The 11,097-nt window shown below is 37.9% G+C and overlaps 1 pseudogene; it reads right to left on the bottom strand.

The window, feature by feature from the left end:
* Positions 1 to 315: 315 nt before the first annotated feature.
* Positions 316 to 474, bottom strand: LOC128250566 (5.8S ribosomal RNA; annotated as a pseudogene).
* Between the last annotated feature and the right edge of the window lie 10,623 nt (positions 475 to 11,097).

Genomic DNA, 11,097 nt, shown 5'->3' with positions numbered 1-11,097 from the left:
GAGTGCTCTAACGATATTGTCACTCTGTTGCACTTCAATGTTTTCTAATGAAAGCGCAAGGCCAGGAATTGTAAGGGAAAGGTATTAGTCGATGCCATCGACCCAATTACTTGGCTGGTACTTTATTTTATTGACTCTGAAAGGAAGAAAGGGGAAGTTGACCCAGGCAGCGTTGTGCAGCTTTGACAGTCAGGTATGGCGGGGGACGGACGACTGAGCGGCGCGCTCGTCGGGCGGGCGCCGAGCTTCCTACGGCATCGCTGCCCAGCACCCTTTCCTGCAACGGAGCGACAGACGGCGTTTTCGTGTCCTGGCCGTCTCTCGACCGTACGGAGCCCCGGGACGACAGCATCCCGGGGCCGCAATGTGTGTTCCAGGTGTCGATGTTCAGTGAGTCCTGCAATTTGCATCAGTTCACGCGGATAGCCGCGCTATTCATCGACGGACGAACCGAGTGATCACCCGTCCACGGTTTCGGTACTTATCATTACACTACTGAAACGTTACTACTACGCTACTGAAAGCAGTTTGTTTGACACGCCAACAGTTAAGAACTGAAATTTTATGTGAGGGCAACAGCCAGTTACATGCACCCCGCTATGTGACTGATCTATTATTTCACCGAACCGGATACGATGAAGATTATAGTTGACCTTTATCGTATTCATTTCTAATATCTCTGAAATAAAGGAGTCAACCAGTAACAAAAACGTCCCCCTATGCCTTGAATCTCTCTCCATAATGACCACTAATACGATTGCCAAAAAGTCAGATTCACTGGTAACTTAGTGTCTTATTTCACCGACCAGAAGAATCTTGCACCGGAGAAATTTGGTGAAAGTAATGTTGTCGCTCTCAATGTCTAGAAGATAGTCGACTGTGTCTGGCATGCGAATATCCTGTGTAAATTATCCAACCATGTGCCCTTATCTGTCTTTTACCTCTTGGATACTTAAATTTTATCAGTTCGCACTATCATGTTGTGAATTGACTGAGCTCTTATTTTCCCTCATTCTTTCAATTCTAGGTAGTCCCAGAGTTCGGTTTATTCCTACACTCACTTCCTTCTATGCATCAAAAACTTACTTGCCGTCATGTATAACAACGTCCACTCATACACAGATGACATTATCCTCCACCCGAACATTCTCCAGCCAGTAATTAGCCACTCGTAACATACTGACTACAAAAGCAAGAAACTAACAAATACGACTTATAACAAGAAAACACTAACGCATTACACACCCTTTAATTAGAACCCTGAAAATTGCCCCAGTTGTTGGACTACACAATCACTGAGAATCTCTCCAGGCACATATACGAGTAGCCAGGGCCGCACCCCGGTTTTTATCCTTCTCTTCACGGACAGAAGTTACTTTAGTCCCCAAGAATTGTTAACACTACAGAGGCTTTTCTTGTTGAAATTTACTTGCTGTAGATTAGCGTTCTCCTCGGGCCGTTATTTCTTTTGCAACCCTTTCGTTGATGGGAAAGATAGGGACCTATTCCATACTTATGTAAAATAAGATGACAGCCAATAAATTTTCCCGCTCCGAACCATTGGGAAACAATTACAATCGATTTGAAAACAAAACGACTGAATTTTATCTCAGCGTCTGTAACTTTTGACACTACATGTAGCCCAAAATTAACAAATATTACAAACACACAGAGGCGACGGTCTAATTTCAGTTTCCGCCTAACAAATTCACTCACAAGGCTTTTTGTCGGCCCTTGAGTATCACGGAAGATACATGCCGAAAATAGACGCAATGGGATTGAACTCGTAAATATGTGGTTGGGAAGTAAACTTTCTACCACACAGCCACGCCTGGTATACAAACAGCCAATACTACTTAGAATAGATTATGGCGCCTAAGAAGCTTATGTTTAACCTAACACTATTTATTTGTTATGTACTTTCATTTCGTGTGATTTGCTGCTGTCATTAACTCTGATAATCACCAACTAATATTAAAAAAAGTGTTGATAATAACAGCATCAATGATATTTTCCCAGCCTACTACAGTCACAGTCGTGACTATAATCTTATTGGATTTATTACAAAAATGTATTAATATAGAATATTATAGACTATAGACTATCTTGTTAAAAATAATCGCAAAATTTTTGCGCTAATGTGCTAAGCTTTAAGAAATAACTTTATGAAATAACATGATCTGTTTAATGAGATTTCCCCTAGACATAGTTTTGTAGTGTGTCTATGGTAGGTGATATAGATAGCTAAATCTACCCCCCACCCAGTGTATTAGTGAGAAGATAAATGAAGAGCTTGAAGAAAAGCTATCTTGTGATTGTTACTTCGATAGTTAACGCTGAATTATCTCAGTACAGTTAGCTGTGTCAGAACTGCAGCCCTTTATGAGCGTGGTTTCAAGTTCGGTACCACTGTGGCACCATAGGCAAGTGTTTTGTCTTATAGCTCCGGGCCAACCAATGCCTTCAAAGGCTTGACAACCGGTGTTGGTTTGTTTTACGACATCCCGTAACTTAGAGATTCAGCTATAGAAACCGAGAAAATAAGAACCAGATGTTATTCCATTCTATCCAGTTGTTGTGCAATACTTCATCCCTCCATACTGCTTCCGCTTTTACCATGTTCCGTTGGATCGACGACAGATGTGAGAGCGAATGTGTCTATGTCTGCTTGGGACTCCATCGACATCTAAAACAATTAACCCAAGCATGATACTTCCAACCAAGTCATATTCGCTTGGGAGTGACGGCTAAGCTTTATGTAGGTGATATGGCCCTCAACCGGAACAAGGTACATTAGGACAAGGTTACATCTATGGGTCGCTCCCAGTTATGGGACCGATTATTTAAAATCAAGGCTAAACGAGTGCAAGATATTCATATCGTTTAGCTTTTACTTGTTTCTGCCATTAGATTACGGCCATGCTACAGCACCGCCTTAAAATGTTTAGTCCATTTGTTCAACTAAAACACTCCAAGGCGCTGCCGTAGCATGGCTGTAATCGAATGACTGCAACAAACAAAGAATAAAAGATGAAAAAAAAAACAATTATACATAGATTGATTGAATGTATATTGATTTCAAATTTTGGCACAAGGACAGTAATTTCGGGGGAGAGGGTAAGTCGATTACATTGATCCCCCAGTACTCAAATGGTACTTATACTTTATTGACCCCACCCCCCAAAAAAAGAATGAAAGGCAAAAATCGACCTCGGTAGAATTTGAACTCAGAACGTGAACTGACAAAATGCCGCTAAGCAGCTCGCCGCCTTTTATCATATATTTATTAATCACTCATTATAGATATATTCTTTTCTACTGTAAGCACAAGGCCCGAAATTTTGAGGAAGGGGGGGGGCACTCGATTAGATTGTCCCCCACTACACAACTGGTACTTATTTTATCGACCCCGAAAGGATGAAAGGCAAAGTTGACCTCAGCAGAATTTGAACTCAGAACGTAAAGACAGACGAAATACCGCTAAGCATTTCGGCCGGCGTGCTAACATTTCTGCCAGTTCGCCGCCTTACATAACAGATATATCAATTATTTACTGCTGTAACTTGGAAGAAAGGAACCATTGCAAGAAGTTTGGTAATGGTACTTAATTCTCAACTGACACACCTTAGAATTTATAACTTTATGTAGTTACAACATAGCACTATAAACGAATGTACCATGATATGGATGCGAATTCCGTTACTTACAATATTGGATTCCCGTTGGTTTACCGATCCCCAGTCGATGAGAAACGTTTTGATTGGAAATAAAGACAAACAAGACAACGATGAAATTGTTTCAATTTCTTACAATTCAATTTCGCATTTGAAAGATGTGCGTTGATAGGTTTAAAGGGATTGCTGTGATTTAAAGAAACTCGCTTTGCAACCTGTCGGTCTCGGGTTCAGCCCCACTGCACCGCCCTTTGGCTAAGAGTCTTCTGCTGTAGACCCAAATCGACCAATACCGTATAGAAATCTGTGGTGTGTGTGTGGGGGGGGGGGGTGTATGATGTGCATATGTGTGTATGTGTGTATGTGTATATATATATATATATATATATATATATATATATATGTATATATATATATATATATATATATATATATATATATATATATATATATATATATAGTTCAAAAAAACAATAACAAACAAACAAAAAAACAACAAAGTGAGGACGTGATATGGATAGTATTATTGGACGCTCAGGAAAGGAAAGAGAGAGTGTATGACGTTTCGGGCGTAGCCCTTCGTCGGAAAGATAGAAAGTTCGGAGAATGGAAGAACGGAGAAAGAGGAAAATGGTACCGATGCCCACGAGGTTATATATATATATATATATATATATATATATATATATATATATGTGTGTGTGTGTGTGTGTGTGTGTGTGTGTGTGTGTGTGTGTGTGCGTGTATGTGCGTGTATCTGTGTATGTATGTGTGTATTTGTGACCGCCGCCCCTTGACTACTGGTGTCGGTTTGTTTACGTCTCCACTAGTTAAAAGAACTGGAAAAGAGACCGATAGAATAAAAGTTTTAACTGAATACCATAATTCCCTTTTCATTAAGAACTCTTTCTACTCAAGACACAAGGGTTGAAAATTTGCGGAGAACGGGAGAGTTGATTACATCCATCCCAGAACTCAACTTGTACCTATTTCATCGACCCTGAAATGATGAAAGGAAAAGTGGGATTTGAACTGAGTAGGATTTGAACTTCGAATATAGTGACGGGCGAAATATCGCTAAGCATTTTGTCGAGTGTGCTAACGATTCTGCCAGCTCACCGCCTTATTTTGTCACTAATAATGATTTTTGACGTAGATAGAAGAACAGACATTTTGTGAAGACTAATGATCGATTTTATCGATCCGACTTCTTACTTGAAAATTATTTTATTCACCTGAGTAGGGGATAATGTAAAGTAGAAATGGCAGCGTAATTAAATATCACTAAATATTTTGTTCGATGCTCCTCTGATCATGCAAATCGATCCAGTACTTATGTTTTTATGTCTGGTATTTATCCAATCGAATTCTTTTGCCGAACTGCTAAGTTACAACGATGTAAACAAACTAACATCTATTGTCTAGCGGTGTTGTGAACAAACCCAAACCCAAAGACATAAATAGACACATACAAGGACACACATACATGCATAGATACATACATACACACACTCGCACACACGCATACACACACACACACACACACACACACACACACACACACACACACACACATGCATGTATGTATATATGTATATATAAGATCCCACGATCGAGGTATAGGAAGACCTTTCAGGAACAATAGTGGTTTATTGAGACGGAAGGTTGTGGATTTTTTTCTTATCGAAGTACGTTGAACCGAAAAAAGTTCATTTTATATATATTTCACGGTAGGCGTCCAGGGTTGCCGGGTATGCGAATAAGTATACAAGAGTTAAGGAATGGAGTAGATAAGATCCGACCTAGGTATGTTTCACAGCGAGCGGAACCTCCGAAGTGGTAAATATCCAAGTGAGATGTATAGCGCTGGATACTCGTCTCACCAAGGGTAACTTGATTAAATGAAAGTTTACATTATGTTCTGATCGATACTTCCATGCGTTAACAAGTACCTCCTGGCGACAGTGTAAACTTTCATTTAATCAAGATACTCTTGGCCTAACGAATAGCCTGCGGTATACATCACGTTTGGATATTTACCACTTCCGAGGTTCCGCTCGCTATGAAACATATGTAGCCCGAATCGGATCTTATTTTCTCCATTCCTTAACACTTGTATATACATATATGTATATATATATATCTATATATATATATATATATATATATATATATATATATATATATATATATATATATATATATATATATATATATATATATATACTACCTTCTTACAGTTTCCATCTACCAGATCAGCTTACAAGGCTGAGGTCCGCGGACAGTGTATATAGTAGAAAACATTTGACCAATGCCCGAAGCAATGGGATTGAAACCGGAGCTATGCAGCTACCACACAGCCATGCTTGCACCTAGTAAAGATTTTTAACATACGTATAAGACCAGCCATTTTGTGAGAGCTTCGGATCAATTCTATCGATCCCAGTTCATGTTTGAAAATAATCTTATTCGCCTGAGTAGGACACGACGTAAATTCGAAACGGCAGCGTAATTAAAATATCACAAAACATTTTGTTCGCTGCTCTTCCGATTATGCATCCATCATCATCTTTCCACAAATAATCACATCGTCAGATTTAATTCTTTATATTCGTTCCATGAACGATGAAATGAAAAGGAAATATTTGATGGTTGTCCGTCCAATCCTCAGCAAGTACGATTAATAAAATCATCGACGTACCCCTTGATTCCCAATTAAACTATCTTGGAAAGAAATTAAAATGCAAGAACACTGTCGAGGGGATCTATATATGGACGATATAATTAAACAGTTGAGACTGCATTAAATCATAACAGATATTTCAGCAAATGACATTCATTTGAAATATAATACTGACAGCGACTCACAGATAAAAGTGTTTATCTCACCAAAATATTTGAAATGAATGTCACTTCGTGGAACTATTTAACAAAGTTAAAATGTTGCAGCTGATCTGCAGCTGATAGCTTCAAAACTCATAAAATTCATACACACACACACTTACACGCAACCACACACAAGCATAATTATGTGTGTGTGTGTGTGTGTGTGTGTGTGTGTGTGTGTGTGTGTGTGTGTGTGTGTGTGTGTGTATTGACTGAGTGGTAAGGAACTTGTTTTCCAGCCTCATGGTTTCGGTTTCCGTTTCACTGTATGGCCCCTTGGGCAAGTGTCTTCTACTGTACCCACGGGCCGACCAAAACCTTCTGAGTGGATTTAGTAGACGGAAACTGAAAGAAGCCCGTCGTAAATGTGTGTGTGTGTGCACGCACGCGCATGTCTTTATGTGTGTCTATGCCTCTGTGTCTTTACAGCATCACTTGACAATCGGTGTTGGTTTGTTTCCGTCTCCGTAACCTAGCGGTTTGCTAAGTTACAGAAATCGCTAGAATAAATTCCAGAGTTATAATACAACTACTTGGGCCGCTGTCCAATGACTGAATCGAGTAAAAGACGAAAGACACACACACACACACACACATATACACACACACACACGCACACACTGTTGCTCCCCGATCGTTTCTCCACCTCTTATCACCCATATTGAGTTCTCCATCTGCTAAGTTCCAAACCAAATATTTCACTCAATTCTTCCTTTCCAGACAGTCTTCTTTCTGGAATTTCCTCCCTTATTTTGTTTGTAGCTTTATACTTTCCTTAATCTTTAGAGAGAAATTTGATACTAACGGATTAACGGCGTCCCTTCAGCCGTTAATCCGTTGGTAAATACCTGACAGCATTATTCAAACGAAATCTTAAAGAGATGCCGACACACCACCCCATGAACTGCCGCTCAGTATTGATTGCGGCACTTCAAACGGCATTGGTCGTGCTGAAAAAGGTAATACCGTTAACCTCAGTATTATTTCTGTGTGGATCTCTGAAACGTCACGATAGAGATCACTCTCTGAAGAGAAAATCAAGTTTTATCTCATCTACGAATCATTTCAAGGAAAATGCATAGGGACATCTACACACTTCATACTTCGCCCTAGCCTTCTTTAATTAGCTTCTTCTCCCTCTCGTTACGTTTCTCCTTTGTCTTTTCCCATTGAGAAGAATGACGAAAGTCCGAAACGCCAAGCAAATTCATTCTACTTCATCCAAGGGATAAACCCATACCTTATACATCTATAATGCAGTAAAAGTCAGTTTCAATCTTGCTTGCTTGCAATGTTACCCAGGCAAACTGGCGCATAATGGGAAAATACTATGAGTTAATATTTCGTTTTTGGATTTGATTTGCAACAAAAAGCAAATGAGTCTCCCCAGACACAACTATGAATTAAGTTTACCCTGAAATGTTAATAGAAACGGAATGAAACAAGTTTCGCGTAAATTGGAGCAGTAGTTATTGAGATACTCGGGGTTTGGGGTATAAATATCCAAAACGGTGTATAATGTGAAAATGTTCCGAATTTAACTTCATCCTGAAAAGGCAGAAACTCTAACCTTTAGATTAGACTGATTTGACAACAAAAACATACAATTTGTTTTTTGTTTTTTTTTACAGGAAATGTATATATATATACAACCTTAGACAGAGTAATAGTCATATATACGACTTGAACAGAGACACATATCAGTACATAGACATACGTTTACATATACATACACATATATACACACGCAGATACGTCTGCACACACACATACATAAATGCTCATATATATATACATACGTACATACATACAAAAATAAATACATGCATACATAATACATACATACATACATACATACATACATACATGCGTAGATGCGTATATTCATGCATACGCATGTACACATCTGCATACGTACATGCATACATGCACACATACACACACACATTCATACATACCTACATGCATACCTACATACATACATATCATGAACTTTGTAACCTCTTTGTGAAATAGTTTTTTTCCCTAGGATTTTTTCGAGCGCATTCAACGTTATCTCACCTCCAAAGATTTGGCTACTATTTCTAGCACGCCCTGCTACAATGTAACAGCTATTTGCGATAAAGGATCCGACATACATGTTACGTGGTAGCAGGGCGTGCAAGAAATAGCAGCCAAATCTTTTCTTCTAGGGGAAAGGAGCCGTTTACACGTGATCTCGGTGTCACATTCGTTGAAAGCATGCGAAATAACACGGAAAAGAAAAAAAACCACGAAACAAACCTCCGTTGCTGGGAAACTGAGTTTTCTGGTGACCCAACGGGTCTCGGGTAGTCTAGTTATAAATACCACTTTGATACATACACATGCACGTGCACACACACACACACACACAGACATACACATATGTATATGTACACACACATCTATATACATACACGTATTTGTGTATAAAATATGTATTACTGTATATGTGTGTATAACGATGTTCGTACATGCGTTCCTACACGAATCAACACATGTCTATATATTTAAGTGCAAGTAACAATAAGCTCTAGTTCTGCAATCTGTGTTATACGTTTTCATCATATTTTTAGATTAGTTTTTTTGAAAAAATCATTACAATTTGAAATCTATATAGAATCGTTTTATCTCTTTATATCTTTATTTATAGAACACAATCCACATTTAGTAGGTGTCTGTAACATTAATACACACACATACACACATATACACCACTGTCACACTGCACACCTATAAACCCACCTACATAACCAGACTAATGCAAGCCTTCCGGTAATTATCTGATTGTTTAAGAGTGCAGCTAATGAATTATTTCGCAAGTTGACTCGAGGAAAGGTTAAAAGGAATTTTCATCGAATTTCAATGCACCACGTGATCGAAAACGCATCCAGAAGCGCATGTATTAATTCATACTTATACATGTGTGCATGTGAATAATATACACATACATATATGTATATATATATATCTGTGTGTGTGTGTGTTATGTATATATATATACTATATAGACGTATATATATTTCTTTGTGTGTTTGTCTTTCTCTCTCTCTCTATATATATATCTGTAAAAGCACGTGACACTTATTCGGTAGCCATGATATATATATATATATATCAACATATATATATATATCAATATATATATATATATGTATATATATATATATATATATATATATATATATATATATATATATATATATATATATATATATATATATATATATATATATATGTGTGTGTGTGTGTATATATATGTATGTATATATATATATTTATATATATATATATAAGCATACATTATAAGCATCCCGCTGATTTTCTCCCTCACATTAATGATTTCCTTTTTATCATCTTTAAACGACTGTCTTGTCCACTCTTTCCTTTTCCTATATTTTATTTCTCTCTCTCTCTCTCTCTCTCTCTCTCTCTCTCTCTCTCTCTCTCTCTCTCTCTCTCTCAGTATCTACCTCTTTATATTTCTCCATCCTTTCAGACTGGTTCTATTCTTTTCAAAAATGCTTTTCTGATTTCCTCCAATTCCACTGCCCACACCAACTTCTTTCTGAACCTAAATTCGATAAAAGTCACTTTGTCATGCACTACAATAATCCCTAGCCATATCGCGGTTCATCCATCGCGGTTTATTATTTAAGCATCCGTTGATTCCTCCGTGATGCTGTTTTGCATTTATAATAAAATAAATATATACAAATCATAAAAATAATTTAAAAAATATACAGTACAGTACTGTTTCTACTTCGCGGATTTTCACCTATCACGGGGTGCTTTGAAACGTAACACCCGCGATAGTCGAGGGATTACTGTATATTTATCAGTTTATCTCTCTCTTTCTCTTGATCTCCTTTCCTCCTCCTCCCCTCTCTCTCTTTCTCTTCACCTTTCTTCACCCAAGGGCCAACCCGCGGGTAATCTACTGTCAACGGTATTTCTTCTGATTTTTTCATCTTCTTAGTTCAAATACCACCGAGATACACTGTGCCATTCAGCCTTTCGGGATCAATAAAATAAAGTACCAGTCAAGTAATGGGATCGATGACATCGACTAACCTTTTCCTTAAAAATTGCTGTTCTTGTGTCAAAATTTGAAGAGATTAATTTTTCTCACATCGTTAGATATATGCATTATCTTGTCCACAGCGAGTTTCCTTTTACGTGAATCGAAAGACTCATTGAAATATTATCTTTGTTTCCTTGTCCCGAGTTTTTTCTTAACTATAGAACAAAATATTATTCGTATGTCTTTTATTAATTCAATGGTCTTGTGTTGCCAAATCTTTCGTATGTTTCGTTCAGTTTCGTACATTAGTTCTTCTGTCTTCTCATAAAATAACCATCCAGTTCAACGTCACACTGTCTCAGTATCTTTTATGTTCCTCTTCTCATCACACCATTCCCTAGTAGCATTTATAAAGTTGCATGCTCTCCGAAACGAACAATCCTTTTCTTAAAGTGCCGAAATCGTCATGATCTTTTTAGTTGGGTTTTGTGC

The sequence above is a fragment of the Octopus bimaculoides genome, chromosome 22, assembly GCF_046866305.1.
Source record: "Octopus bimaculoides isolate indiv1 chromosome 22, ASM4686630v1, whole genome shotgun sequence".
Taxonomy (NCBI): Eukaryota; Metazoa; Mollusca; class Cephalopoda; order Octopoda; family Octopodidae; genus Octopus; species Octopus bimaculoides.
The sequence above is the reverse complement of the archived record's forward strand: the minus strand, read 5'-3'. Positions and strand labels throughout refer to the sequence as shown.